The sequence below is a fragment of the Triturus cristatus genome, chromosome 7 (genome assembly GCF_964204655.1).
Source record: "Triturus cristatus chromosome 7, aTriCri1.1, whole genome shotgun sequence".
Lineage (NCBI taxonomy): Eukaryota > Metazoa > Chordata > Amphibia > Caudata > Salamandridae > Triturus > Triturus cristatus.
In genome coordinates, this window is record NC_140590.1 from 1,662,851,255 (window position 1) to 1,662,865,724 (window position 14,470).

The window sequence follows — 14,470 nt, forward strand, 5'->3', positions numbered from 1 at the left end:
GGCTAGGTGCAAGTAGCCATCAGAGTGAGCTGTATGAAAGTGCTTTGTGCAGTAACAGGTTACTATTGAAAAGCAAGGTGGAGTTGAATAGGTCATAACCATGTAGAAGGTGGTACGCCAGACAATAGAACATGGTACTTTTAAATGGTCAGAGTGCAAGCAGAGCTTTAACATTTAAAAATGGTGCCCTTTCATTGCAGGTCCCACTTGACCAGTTTTACTTCCACCAGTCTCTTAAAATTCGAAATTTTCCCGCGGAGCATTGGGTCTTCTCCTTGTAGACAGGCAATAATTGCCCAACTGCACGTACGGACTCCAGTCCTTATGAGTCGATATTTCAGCAGGCCCTTCCGCTCTGCCTTTAATGCAGGGCAAGTGGAAAAACAATGACAGATGTCTTCCTTTAGAAACTGGCACAGCCGCCAAGCAGATACAGTAGTATTTCTCAGCCATATGGGAGAGTTGCATTGTGTAGGAAAGCTGCCTAGCTGCAAGTTCAGTAGCTTGAGTTTTGTTTGTAATGTAACCCAAACAATTTGCCTAGTTATGGTTGTGGCTTCAGGAGACAGGATGTACCTATTGTCATCCAAGCATGTGATCATTTTGACAGCAGTATCATTAAGTGAGTAGAGCTTCCAAGCTACTGAATTAATGACTCTATTAAAAGTAGACTGAGTGAGTTTTATGAGTGAAAGTGGCTCTGCCTGAAAAGTCATTGGAGCCAAGTTCAAGTTATCGTGTGCCTGGGTCAGAAATAGCATTCCACAGGACACTATTTAAAGTATAACTTGACTCATTTTGTTCTTTAGCTTGTAGCAGGTTTTTAGATGGGTGCCAAGGCTGTTCAAATTTGAGTCGTATTTGGTCTGGTGAGGTGTGGGAGGTTAAAAACCTGCAGATGGGTAGCAGATGGGTACCAGTTATAGCATCGTCAATTACTTTGTCTGCTCTCCCCTGAGAGCCTATCTTCGATAGATTATGGAGGGGGCGTGTTTTGCAGCCATGATTGCATCCAGTTCTGATCCCAACTGCAAGCCTACACCTCATGGTTTTGCAGCTGGCCTGTGGCTATACTGCATCCGATTGTTTTCTTTCTGCTTTGATGGTGATTTGCCTCAGGTGTCTTGCAGCACACTTTCTTCTGCGCATGCCTGTCATCCGCTTCTCCCTTCACCCAGTTAGTGTTCCTCATCCTGGTGCCTTGACTTGCTGTCTTAGGCACTGGAACTTCCTTTGGGCAGCTGACTGCTGTCAGAGTGGCTGTTGGTTGGGACCCACCAATCTCCTGTCCCTGTAGTGTCATATGAAGGCATTGCTGCTGGAACGGTAGTGAGGTCTTCTACTGCCTCCTTTTTGATCTTCTTCCGGACTTTATGGCGAAGAAATATTTTTTTTCTTATAAGAGTGAGGTCTGTGGAAGAAGCGGCCCTTTTCAGTTTTTCTTCACTACTCTCTTAACGAGGAGTTTTTACGCTTAAGTAATGCTAATAGTAGCTCATCCGTTAAGTCGTATTTAGGTAACTGTAGGAATAACTACAGATTGAAAACTCACAGATGAGTGCACTCAGATAGGCCAATCCTTGGGGATTGGTGTGGACTTAAGGTTGAAAAGCAACAGTGTTCCAGAGGTTTAATTCCTTATTTTCCCGCCTGTGGTCACAAGCCTTATGTTGTCCATATCTTCCTCTGCATTACTATTTTTAACAATTTTTGCCCCAATATGGAAGGTTCCCTGAATGAATGAGTATACCATTCCTGTATGTTTACCCCTTGGCGACCCTAGCCCAGTGCCTGCTCCCTAGGGGTCCGGTAAATTATGGGTTTCACATCCTCCATTTGTGAGTCTAGATCTATTCCCTGTTTCTGCTCCACTGGAGTCTCCTTCCTTGGTACCCTAAGGAGCCGCGATTTTGAGAAAGTGACTTGGAATATGTTGTCTGTTTCCTTTCAGCTCTGCTATTTTCCCTTGATCTGAGGGGAACATCCCCAACTCGTCTATAGTGCCTTACTTTGATGTCGTCTTTTTCAGGCACAAGCATTGCTCTAGTCTTTTGTTCACTGGTTGGAGGCTAGCTGTATTGTAGTACTACACATGCCAGCTCGTCCCTGTAGTTGGCAGCATCGTTCTGGGGATAGGTTAACATTCACATCTTCTCTTGGTCTCTCTTAATCAATGAAAAGTGCTGGCTTTTAAAACCGTTCTCTACCCGTTTTATTTGAAAATCATATTTTGTATCTATGGGCTGTGTTTGGGCTCACCCATAACTGTGTCTCCTGAACTCGTCTCCATCTCTGTATGATTGAGAACAATACCCTGGTTGCTCGACCTCCCCTTTGACCTCATGTTTATGGTTCTTGTCAACTTGCTACCTGACCTGGGGTTCCTCTTGCTACTACATTAAGCAATGTATGTAGCCGGAATGGTTTTTTTATGACTTGCTTGGAATACTTTCGGTTTTCCCCCAAATAAGCCTTTTTGTTTGTGCTCCTTATGTTAGAATGCTGATGGAGGATTTCTCGAATGTCCTTGTTCCTGGATAACAAGAGTCTGAGGAGGGCTACATCTTAAATGAACTTCTGATTTATTAACTAATGTTTTGGTAGGAGTGTGTGGTTCCCAGTTTATACTTTCCCTTGCACTAGGTTTTTCTGTTCTATCAAAATCGTCCATTGCAGTTTATTCTCAAAATCTATATAATGTGCATGACTGATCCCATGCTACCCCTTGCCTGAGGTGTTGACTGAAACCTAGGACAGAAATGACAGTAGACCAGTTGCTGGTGCGCTTGAGTTGCAATAATGGTTGCCCTTTCCTGAAGATCCATCCGCCCACTAATGCCGATCTTTGAGAAATCCTTTGTTCTGCACCAGCATGGCTCATCTGTTATATGGACCTTTGTGAACACATCGCCTTAAGGATCATGACAGATGTTTGTGTGACTGCTAAAGCACTAGTCTGTTTGAATATTTTTATTGGAAATTTCTTTTAAACATTCCTTAAAATGTATATCAAATATTAATTTCAAACATAATCTATGTAAGTTGAAAACGATTCAAGAAGATTTAGAAAAACACTGTACGACTGATAGGTTATAATTAAAGTCGCTCCTTGAGTTTTGCATAGAGGCTAGTTCCCAAGCTGACACCATAAAACGCTACAGTATGCAATTGTACAAATATTCCCACAATAAACTATTTGAAGATAAAGTCCTTTAATACATAACCAACCAGCCTTACCCGATTTAAGACCCTTTCAATTTACTGAATCAGAAAACATATGTGGATATTATTAGGGTCATGAATTTGAACCGTGCTAGTTACATTCATCTGGATAGTAATAGACCCCACATATTAACTATATTTAACTGGTCACAAATCTTTTATATCAGTAATTCTTGGGTTTCCATTTGCATCAGGGAGTCCTTCCAGGCTTTGTGTATAGGCACTGTCCTAGTTCTCCATTTCCTCAGGATACACTATTTAGTCACAGCTAACACTGAATCAATCCACCGTTTCTTGTGACTATTGATTCAGGTGACTTCTTGAGTATCCTGCATAGTTGCCAGTTCTGTGAGGGGGGAGATAGGTGTGTCAATGTTAATGCTTATTCTGTGCCTGATTTGATGCGGTAGGATTGTGCAGTTCCATAAGATATGACTTGTCACTCTGAGCCCGTTTGCAGCGCCAGCATGATGAGACTGATAGTTTGGCTCTGTATAGTTAAGAGGTGCCCAGTGCCAGTCATGCAACATAATAAAGAAACTGGATTTAAGATGTGCTTCTCTGAGGCTTTTGTTATGCGTAAACAATTGTGACCAGCACTCCTCAGTATGTTGTTTTTCTAATCTAGTTTCCCATTTGGCGTGTTGGGTATTTTCATTGGTTTGGAGTATAGTACTTCAATCAAGGTTTCACGTAGTCCTCCTGTTCGTTTTCAGGTCTTGCTGAGCCAGCGCATGCGCTGCGAGAAATTTAGTGAGTGGCTTTTGAAAGTGCTACCAGAGGCTTTTCCTGGCCTCAAGCTTGCGTGCACGCGCGCAGCCGCCATGTGGGTTTCTGTCAAGGCTCATTAAGCCTTGCGTGCCTCTCTCCGTGCTTAAATTCCCTCCCCCACCACAGATCGCGTCACTCTGCTGGCCTCCACACCCCCCTCACACCCGCTGCCATACCATCCCATCCTCTGTCCTGCTTTAATTACCACCAACATTCCTCCCTCGACTCTCGCTTTGCTTGTTATTTTATCCTGCATCTCTTGCGCCTGTCACCCCTCTTATTTCTCCGTCCCCCCGTCATGCCGGTACATTAGCATCCGTCTGTCTGTACCCTAACCCCTCTGCAGAATCAGTCTCCCTCTCTTCCCCGCTGTCTGGACCCTTACCCTCCACACGCCGGTACCCACTCAATGCCTCTCCTTTACCCAATTGCATTTATTTGCAAGGGCCCCCATTTGCCCTGGTTGCACCTCTACTACTGCCTGTGCCACCCCTGCCCTTTAAGAAACTATAGCCCCAATATCTCTATAGCCCCTTGCTGGGGTTTCACCCTGTGCTGTTAATGCCGCCCTGGCCTTGGCACCATCTCATTGCACAGCTGTTACAAGTATAACACTCCTGCCTGCCTGTAGGATCTTCCTACCCACTACCTCGCACCACCCTGATTTGTCCCTTACTCTTCATTTGACCTGACCCACTTTTCTCCTTCCTGAATCTCTTATCTGCACCACCTTCGCGTTTCTTCCGTATCACTGCCCCCTCCAGCCTGTCCGATCCCCCTCAAACCGCATTGCTTCGTGTCCTCCGATCTGTCTAACACCTGTACGGTGCTGCTTCTTGTACCCCCCCTTGTCTATACAACTACCCTTTTCCATATCACCCTGCTTTGTGTCCCTCTGCATCTATCATGTCTGTACTGTTAACTTTCCTGCCTACACCACCACTCCCCCGGCTTCACTCCCTGTACATGGCCAGATTCCTGTTGCACCCTCCTGATGGTCTATTCCACCTTCCGTGACCATTTCACAATGCCCGCACTGCCACCCACACTCCGGTACCACCATCATCATTCCAGTCTGTGCTATTTATATTCTCTTTGCCACCCTCCTCGCAGTACCCTCACCCCATAGTGTTTGTGCCAGCCTTCATTCCTACTATAATACACAGTCTGTTACTTGTGCCACCCTTCATTCGCACTATATGCCCGTCTGTTACTTGTGCCACAATTCTTGGCCATATGACCTTGCTCTACCGTTTCTGCACTACCCTCAACCTGTCATTCCACCTACCTAGCCGTCATTCCCTTTACCTAGCCGTCATTCCCTTTGTGACTTGCACCCATCCCTTATACCAATGTGCATCACTCAACTGCCTTATTCACTACACCCCTGCCACCCTCTCCCATGACCCCCTTTAACCCCTCCTCCCTTTTCCGGATGTTCACATTGTTTGCACCCTTACGTTGTCACACCTGCGCCCACCCGCCAGTTCACCCTCTGCAGGGAGACCCATCTCTTTTAAAGTGCAGCACGGATGACGATAATTAACTTTTATTTCCAAGGGCAGAGCGGTGTGACGTCGCCTTGTTGAAAACCTTGCTAGCTTTAAGTTGGAGTGAGGAAATGGCCGTTTCTCTTCAATATATATGCATATTTCGTGAGCCCCTGGCTACTCTATGTGGCGTGTTGCCTTTAGATGCAGTTCTGCGGTGGCCCCAGCCGCTGAAAGATGTCGGACTTGTGGGTTCGGGAAGTTTCAGAGTGATTCATATGGCCTGCTCGTGTGTTCTTGAATGAATCCGTGTCCCAGTCCCTTGCTCTCATCCGTTTTATTTTTAATTTGTGTGTTGTGCGAAGGTTCCATAAAATTGCTACGTAAACTGTTTTCATGTCTTCCAATCCTGACTAAGGAAAAAACATCGCCAATTACTGGGTTTTGCAACAGTTGATGTGTGTGAGCTCTGTTGGTACTTGCATTATTCCCAGAAAGTTATTTTTGTCTTCTGAACTAAGTGAGCAAGTCCTCCGGATGCCTTGGGGTATGATTTTTTCCCCCCAAATGATTTAACATGTTCAGAAGGCAGGAAGGTCGGTAAGATGACTTGGCTGTTTTGAGCGTGCTGTAGAAATGTTTTGGCCTTTTTGGTTGTCTGGTCCCTCGCTTAATTTAGAAGTCCCTGGTAACACTTTCTATAGTGGGGAATGGTGGTCACTTAAATGAGGATCAGTGTAAGGCATTAACATCTTTTATGCGTGTTTATGGTGTGACGACATAAAGCTCTTGGCCTAAAGCTGGGTGAAACCACAAGGCCGGCGGCCAAGTGGTTTGTATGTATTAGAAGTTTATTTGATGGCAGTAAAGCAGGTTTATTTTTTAAAAAGGCGAAATGTTTATTGAAAATGTGAGCAAAATGAGCCATTTGATTTTTTTTTTTTTTTTTTTTTTTGTGTGTTGTGTAAAACAAGAGCTAATTACTGGATATATAGTTAATATTTTCAGAAAAGAAACCAATGCTTTACTGAACACAAATTGTGTATTCAGAAGGGAGACATTAATAAAGGTCTTCTCTGCAGTATGCAGCTAACAAACGGCACTTATCGGAATGAGAATGTTCATCCTTTGTTTACCTTTCGTGAATAGAATTTTATTAAGCAATGGACCATTGTAAAACATAAAAGCATATTTCACAGGGTACAGTGTAACATTTTAAATACATCACTGCGGCTTGTGAACAAGTTTTCATATTTATTTTGTCCATTGGACGTACAGCTTTTTTTTACCACTGCATTTTGTGTAATAGGTTTCCAAATCCTGAGCTACTATTAAATATTATTAGTGTGCTAATAGTGACCTCATCAGGCACGATTACATTAGTGGCCGCCCATGCATTATTAACCGCAGTGATCACCCCAGTTAATCATACAAGACTGCCGGCTGTAATGTAAAAAGGCTTTATCAATTTGGAATGCCCCTGCATGGGTAATACATACTTCCCTGGCAACCAGGTTGTCATATTAGTTATAAGTCTTTCCCACGCCGCATGATATATCATCATTTAAAATATTTTTCTCTAAACATTAGGTTGTGAACTTATGAGTCATGCAAATACACACATTTGTGTCTCAAATACATGTTTTGGTGTATATATATATACACACCAAAATCACCGCTCCTTCTGACCGCTTGGGACCTGAGAGAGGTGGCGCCCACGCCGGCGGAGCACACCGGCTGAAAATGTCCAAAAACTCGTTACCATTAATGGCGCTCTCAGTGACTAAGGACTCCACTACACAATCGCTTCAAGGGTGCGCCATTAATGGTAACGACTTTTTGGATAGATAGATAGATATATATTATCTACTGGCGGTCGCCAGTAGATAGTTATAGTTAGGACCCTGTTTCCATAGGAAATCCGCAACATTCTATTTGGAATAACTTTGGCGCCGGTCGACGAATCCTCGCTTAATTTTCAAAACTAATGGGGCGCTACGCTCCGCTCCTACCCTGAAAGTCTCGGGGGGATTCGTCAAGCGGGGGCTGAGAAAAAAGGGGGGTCCCAAAACGCGTTTTCCCCATGCATTTTTCCATAGGACCTTTAGACACAGCTACAGCCCGAACGGCTGAACAGAATTACTTGAAATTTGGCAGAGAGGTTGTCCGCAGGTCAAGGAAGTGCCTTTTGTAGGTCTGGTGTAAATCTGTTCAGTAGTTCCTGAGAAAATAGCATTTAAATCAATATATATATCTGTGGCAGCGCTCCGTGCGCTTACCGTGCGCTTACGGTAAGCTTACCGTACGCGTACGGTGCGTGAGCGCGATTCTGATTGGTTGTTAGATCAAAGTAAACATTCGAATCGGTCGAAACCAGGAAGTATCGGCCGCCATTTTCTGTCTGTCGCACTGAAAAAAAAAAGGTTGACAACATGAAAAGGGGGCAACGAAGAGAGTTGCAGACCCCGTTCGTCAGGGGGTTCACGAAGGACCAAAAAGTATGAAAAATAAATTTAATTTTTTTTTTTTTTTTTTTAAACGCGGGGTGCGCGTAAGGTAAGCTTACCGTACGCGTACGGTAAAAAAAAAAAATAATAACAATCACATTTAATATATAAAACTAAGGACCCCCAAGGGAGAAAAAAACAATTGATATTTTGAAAAAAATGGCGAGGCGTGCACGGTACGAAATGCGCAATGTGGGTGCGCCGAGCGCACCGTGCACGCAAAAATTAAAAATAAATACATAACTTAGCATTTAAAAAACCGTACAAATTCACTGAAAAAACCATAGGTTTCACACACGTTATAGTTAGGAATTAGCATTTAAAAAACCTTGCAAATTCACTGAAAAAACCATAGGTTTCACACATGTTATAGTTACCTGTACATTTCAATCGTAAAAAACCAATGAAATTCCACGTTATAGTTAGTGCAGGCAACTATAACTCACGCGACCGCAATCCTCTGTTGATGCTAATACTGTATCTTTAGCTATACATATATTACAAATATTTATTTTTCATAAAGACACATATGTCATCAGTGATGTAATATCTGACATCATCAGCAGAGGATTGCGGTCGCGTGAGTTATAGTTGCCTGCACTAACTATAACGTGGAATTTCATTGGTTTTTTACGAGTGAAATGTACAGGTAACTATAACATGTGTGAAACCTATGGTTTTTTCAGTGAATATATATATATATATATATATATATATATATATATAATATTTTTTTTTTTATTTTTTTTTTTTTTGTTGTTTTTTTGTTGTTTTTTTCACTGAAAACACCATAGGTTTCAGGGGCGTTATAGTTAGCTGGACTTTTCACTCGTACAAAACCATTGAAATTCTCCCATTATAGTTAGTTCAGCTAACTATAACTCGCGCACCCGCAATGCACTGCTGATGACGTCACATATTACATCACTCATGACATGGTCAGTGACATCACTCATGACATCACTGATGACATCTCAAATGACTTCACTGATGACATCATCCAGTGAATGTGTGTGTGTTTCTGAAAATTACATATGTTTTATATATGTATATCTCAAGGTCGATGGAAGAATAAATGGGTATAGAAGTGTCTAAATGGATGATTTGTTTTTGAAAAATTGATTGTATAACTGACTAAGTGTATCTTAGTGAATACATGGCTTAGTGAGTAATGTTTAAATATGTAAATATCTGTATCAGTCTCTCACTTTGTGTATAAGTGGCTGCATGGGTTGGTGAGTAGCTACATGAGTGTCTATATAGGTTATTAGTTGTTTTTTTGAGTATCAGTATGAGTGTCTGAGTGTCTGTATTCGGTGGGGGTATTACTTAGTGCATAGGTGTATGATTGAGTGACTCACTGTATGTGTTGAAAAAGTATGTGTAAGTTTCTGTAGAAGTAAGTGTGGTGGTGTGTGTATAACTGTATATGCAAGTAAATGGATGTTTGATTCTTTATTAGCATGAGTGACTGTGTGTGAGTAACTCTATGGATGAGTGGCGTTGTGTAACAGGATGTATAGGTGTATGAGTACATAGGAGTGAGTACATGTATGAGTGACTGTATAGGACTGTTGGTGAATGAGTGGATGTGTATGTAGATCTAAGAATTACTGAATAGGTTGTTGTAACTGGTATTGGTATGTCCATTGTTTTTGAAAATTTTAGTTTCTATTTTTGAATGTGTGTATCAAAGGTTATATTAGGGGGAGAAGTGGTCTGCCACTCTATCACAAGGATGATGTCATCAGTGATGTCATCAGTGATGTCATTTGAGATGTCATCAGTGATGTCATGAGTGATGTCACTGACCATGTCATGAGTGATGTAATATATGACGTCATCAGCAGTGCATTGCGGGCGCGCGAGTTATAGTTAGCTGAACTAACTATAACGGGGGAATTTCAATGGTTTTGTACGAGTGAAAAGTCCAGCTAACTATAACGCCCCTGAAACCTAAGGTTTTTTCAGTGAATATATATATATATATATATATATATATGTATCTTCAGTCAAGCAAAAGCCTCTAATTTACTATGCCGGGCTGAACACAGGAGAGCTACGTAGGGGCAGGTGGAGAGCTGCTCATTGGAGAAGCCTGCTTTAGAATGAGACGGCATTGGGTCAGGGGGAGACCAACAGCGGGGCGAGGGAGAAACTCGCATGGGGGAGGCGAGAAATTGTGTACCTTTTCAATGCAGTACAATCACTCCCAAGCATTTTCCCGTCTGACGTTTTGCAGAACTCTAGACAGGGTGGTAAAACTGTGTGGGGCACGGGGCAAACTACTGGTGTATCTGTTTTTATTCCCCGCCCGGAATTTCAGCGGAACTGCAGACTGCAGTGAAAGTCTGTGTGGCAGGATGTGGTATTACGGCCACATTTGACGACCAGGTTAGAGTCTCAGCGTTAGCTCCACATTCTGTGATTCTGGGCAAATCTCCCTGTGCCTGAAAACAAAATGAATGTGTTCTTGTGTAATGTAACTAACTAGTGCTCATGTAAAGCGCTCCAATACCTTTGGGTCAAGTTCGCACTACATAGAACTGCAAAAATAAAAATAAAATCTGCCCGTATGTCGCTCAGTCGGTCAAGATAAACTTTATTACACCAAAAAAAGCTATAAAATATAATGCATTAATAATACATCAGTTAAGATCCACATCCAATATTGCACACATCAAAATAACACAATTAGATAAAAATATATTGCCAGGGCGAAACGGTTAAACACAGTCTTAATTATAACTTTTATCTCCTCCTAATATAACAAGCATTGGCATAGCCAATAGGTCTCGCCTTTGGGACCTGATAAGTGTTTAGCCATGCAACAGTTGATATTGTTGCACCAAGGATTTTGTACTGCATAACTAAATACTTAGAAGGTCCCAAAGGCGATACCTATTGGCTATGCCAATGCTTGTTTATAGTTTTCTCATTTCGCAAGATAATCATGCAAGGGAGATGCCTTACCTTCCTGTGATAATTGGCTAATTGCAGTGTCTCAACCCAAAGTATTTCCAGGATTGGCTTTTGTGTAAACCAAATTCTGCAATAACTTTTAAGACTGATTTCAAGTTGTTCCCTCAGGTAATTTTCTCTAGAGTGGATTACTTTTGTAAATCCAGTCATGCACGATAAATCGTTCTTGCTATGCAGAAATTCATATTATTTTATATAAAAACCGTAAGGTGAAAGAGACCTGCCTTTTTTTAAGTCTTTGCATGTCGCAGATAGCTAGCTTTTCAGCTATGGAGTTATTAGCCACCTCAAGGAATAATCATAAAACGTGTACGAATGAACCTCAAAGTCACTACATTATTCTTAGTTCAACCCCTTGGTATATATGGAACCGAGCAGGCAGGCTTTACTTGGGGCAATATGTAAAGTATGCATTACCAAAACAGTTATAAAGTTTAAATGCAAAACAAAAAATACAAATCTTAAACTTAGAAAAAGAGTAGAGTTTGATACAGAAAATGGCCCCAAAATGACAAAACTTCAATAAGAGAAACCAAAGATATGATTTTTAAAAGTTTTAAGTTGGAATAGCGCAAAGAACCATAATGTGCCAATGATAGTTAAAGGTCGTGGTATATGGGGCTCATTTTGACGCAGAGTTCAGGTTGGTTACTCCAACCAGGTTTGGCCTGGTCACTGATTTTACCTTCCATCTTTAGCTCTTTAAGTCCCAATACACCACAGGGGTGCACTTCTGAAGCCCACCAGGACCTCCGGTAAGGAGGAACTTAGACTCGCAGGGTGTGAGGTAAGGCCAAAAGCAGCGTCCAGTCCATATCCAGTGTCCACTCCCAGTTGCCACTGGTCAGCTAAACAGTTGCAGGGGCGGCCTCTTTTAGCTTGTTGTATCCCTGTAGTTTGAACATGAGGCCAGCCTTATGACCACACTTCTTTGTCCAGGGTCCAAGCCCTTCAGGGCTCCTGTGAGTTCACAGACAGCAGGTCCAATCCTCTTCTGCTCCTTGTCCGGTCCAGGAGTGCTCTGAAGGGGATGCCTTGAGATTCCACATGTATGTCTGGCACGAGCACACCGTAACCAATGGGGTAACGTTCCTGCGGCCAACCCTACCCATTGTATACATTTTCAAGTTGGCAAAAGTCTTTAGCCACAGTAAATGTTGGGGCTCTGAGGGTTGGGGCTATGCGTGGGGAGTTGGCTAATGACAGTGTTTGGATGGTGTGTTGAAATCTAGTCCACTTGTGTTGTGAAGGTGTTTTGTAATTTGTAGAGGTAGTAATATTTGTGTTTGTGTTTTTGTGAACCTGGGTTGGGTGAATCTGAGTTGGGTGAGGGGTGGACATGAGGGTCTAACTCTAGTGCTCTAAATTTTGCAGTTGATACGAGGGGTACGGGTATATGCTGTGTGATGTCTTGGCTCATTGTAGTATTCGATGAGGATAGCGATTGTGATGGTACTCACTTGACAGTAATATGAGTTATCAGATGTTGTGCTGAGTGTCTCACTCCAAGACCCCCGGAGTAAGCTTTGGACTGTTCGACTTCACTTCCTGAGGGTCAAGGGCTAAAGGGGTGTACTTGGTGCTCAGATTTGGGCCCAACAGTTAGGTTAAGCTCCAGGACACCATTAGTAAAAGTCTTGATTGTCACATTTTATGCCCAATGACCCCCTTAACAGCCGCAGGAGTTCTGAAAAAGCCTATTAAACACTGGCTCATTTGTCATTGCTGTGACCGGAACTCCATGATTCAAGCGTTCCAAGGTACTACTTTTCTTCCGGCACTTTGTAGATGACTGTTTTTGTTCACTGTCGCTTAGCTATAATTTTCAGGAGAATGAGAGGGCAACAGGTAGTTTGCGGTATAAATTGTGACGTGGTCGCATACTTAACAAGAAAGATATTTTGGTTTTTGGTGATAGATTTTGAAGACGCATTTGTAGGACGGCTGGTGAGACACAAACTTCTATTCTGTGTGGAAGGCGATGGGGGTGTAAGGGAACACAAACCGGAAGTCGCTTGGGAAGACTGACCTTCACGCGGTAAGACGTCCCTCCTGCACGCATTTTTGGGCAGAAGGTAGAAAGTACATACTGTGCACGCGCGCACTAAAAGCTTCGGTACAGGTGGCTAGAGAAGATCGTCCTTCCCACACTCTGGAAGTAAGGGCACTAGGCAGTACAGACTTGAGAAGGGTCATAAGATGGCGCGTGGAAAGGTCTGTGAATGGGAAATCCTTAACTCGCGCGCACTTAGAAAGGAATAAATGGCGGTGAGAGGGCGCTTCCCTCTCTCCAGTACTTCGTTTGCGGTTTCCTTTCTAAAGCGCCTTGACGGGACCGAGTTTTTTTGTTGGACAGCTGTTAGTTATAACAGCCCGCTGGCCTGTTTTATTATTGCCCTTCCTGTAACCTTTTGCGCTATGTTGGCTCTTTCCGTGTAGGTCTGACGTGCCCTTATAACTGACCGTGCTTGTCAAATGGGAACACTTGGTCTCACTGTTGTTGGTCACGTCCCGTGTTCATGATTACAGCACGTATTTCGTGTGTGCACTCCAAGCAAGGCGTGCTTCAGGCTGACTACGTGGAAGGAAACACCCCGCCCATAGCAATGCACACTCGGGTGTGTGTGTAGCGCCAACTCGACCCGAAGGTATTGGAGCGCTTTACACGAGCACCAGTTACATTACACAACGCACATTCATTTTTGGTAGACACGGGGAGATTAGGTGATTTGCCAATAATCACAGGCTGTTAAGCCGACGCCGAGACTCGCACCCGGTTCCACAGTGGGCAGCTCTGGTTGTTACGCCACATCTTGACCCTAATTGAAAGAAGGATCGTCGAAAGAGCTTTGTACATTTTCAAGTGGGCGAGATCCCGTTTTAGTTTTTAAAGAGTCCCATGATAGGGTATAATTATTATTCTCGGAATAGTTGTCGGTGAGCCTGTTGTTGGCTCTTGCAGGCTTTAGCTGTTTAAGTAAGAAATGTAGGTTCATCTCGTGTTCTCTTTATAATGCGGCGTTAATTGGGCTAAGCCGGGAAGTTATTTTTAGCACTGTTTGTGCCGTGCATGGGTTGGACCACAGGCTGTTTATGCTTCTTTCTTGTTGAATGTGAATCTTTGTGTTCCGTAGCTCTTGTTAACACAATCTGGCCATTTCTTTCAGCAGGTGTATTGGTTCTTCTCGTTCCATCTTTTCTTTCATTTTAGTTTTGCAGCATCTCTTACTTACACAGTGATACTTGTGATACAATCAGACACTTTTTAATTTGTTTTTCAAAGTCCTTCCCTTATTAGCGGACACTTGTCGCTCCTTTTTGCGTTTCCTCCATATGCCTTCTTCTCAAGGCTTTCCTGTTGGTTTCTGGGACAAGGAGTGTTGGGTGGTAGCAGACATCTTTTCAATCTCTTCGTGCCTTTGCTGAAGGAAGAGCTTTTAGTGTTGCATGCTAGGGGATCTCCTAAAAGTCAGTGTACAAGTATACCCGTAACTGAAT

At 43.0% G+C, this 14,470-nt stretch overlaps 1 protein-coding gene across 2 annotated transcripts in view; it reads left to right on the plus strand.

The window, feature by feature from the left end:
- CABLES2 (Cdk5 and Abl enzyme substrate 2) overlaps positions 1-14,470 on the plus strand; it is a 145,257-nt gene that overhangs the window by 80,260 nt on the left and 50,527 nt on the right. The window lies entirely within an intron of this gene.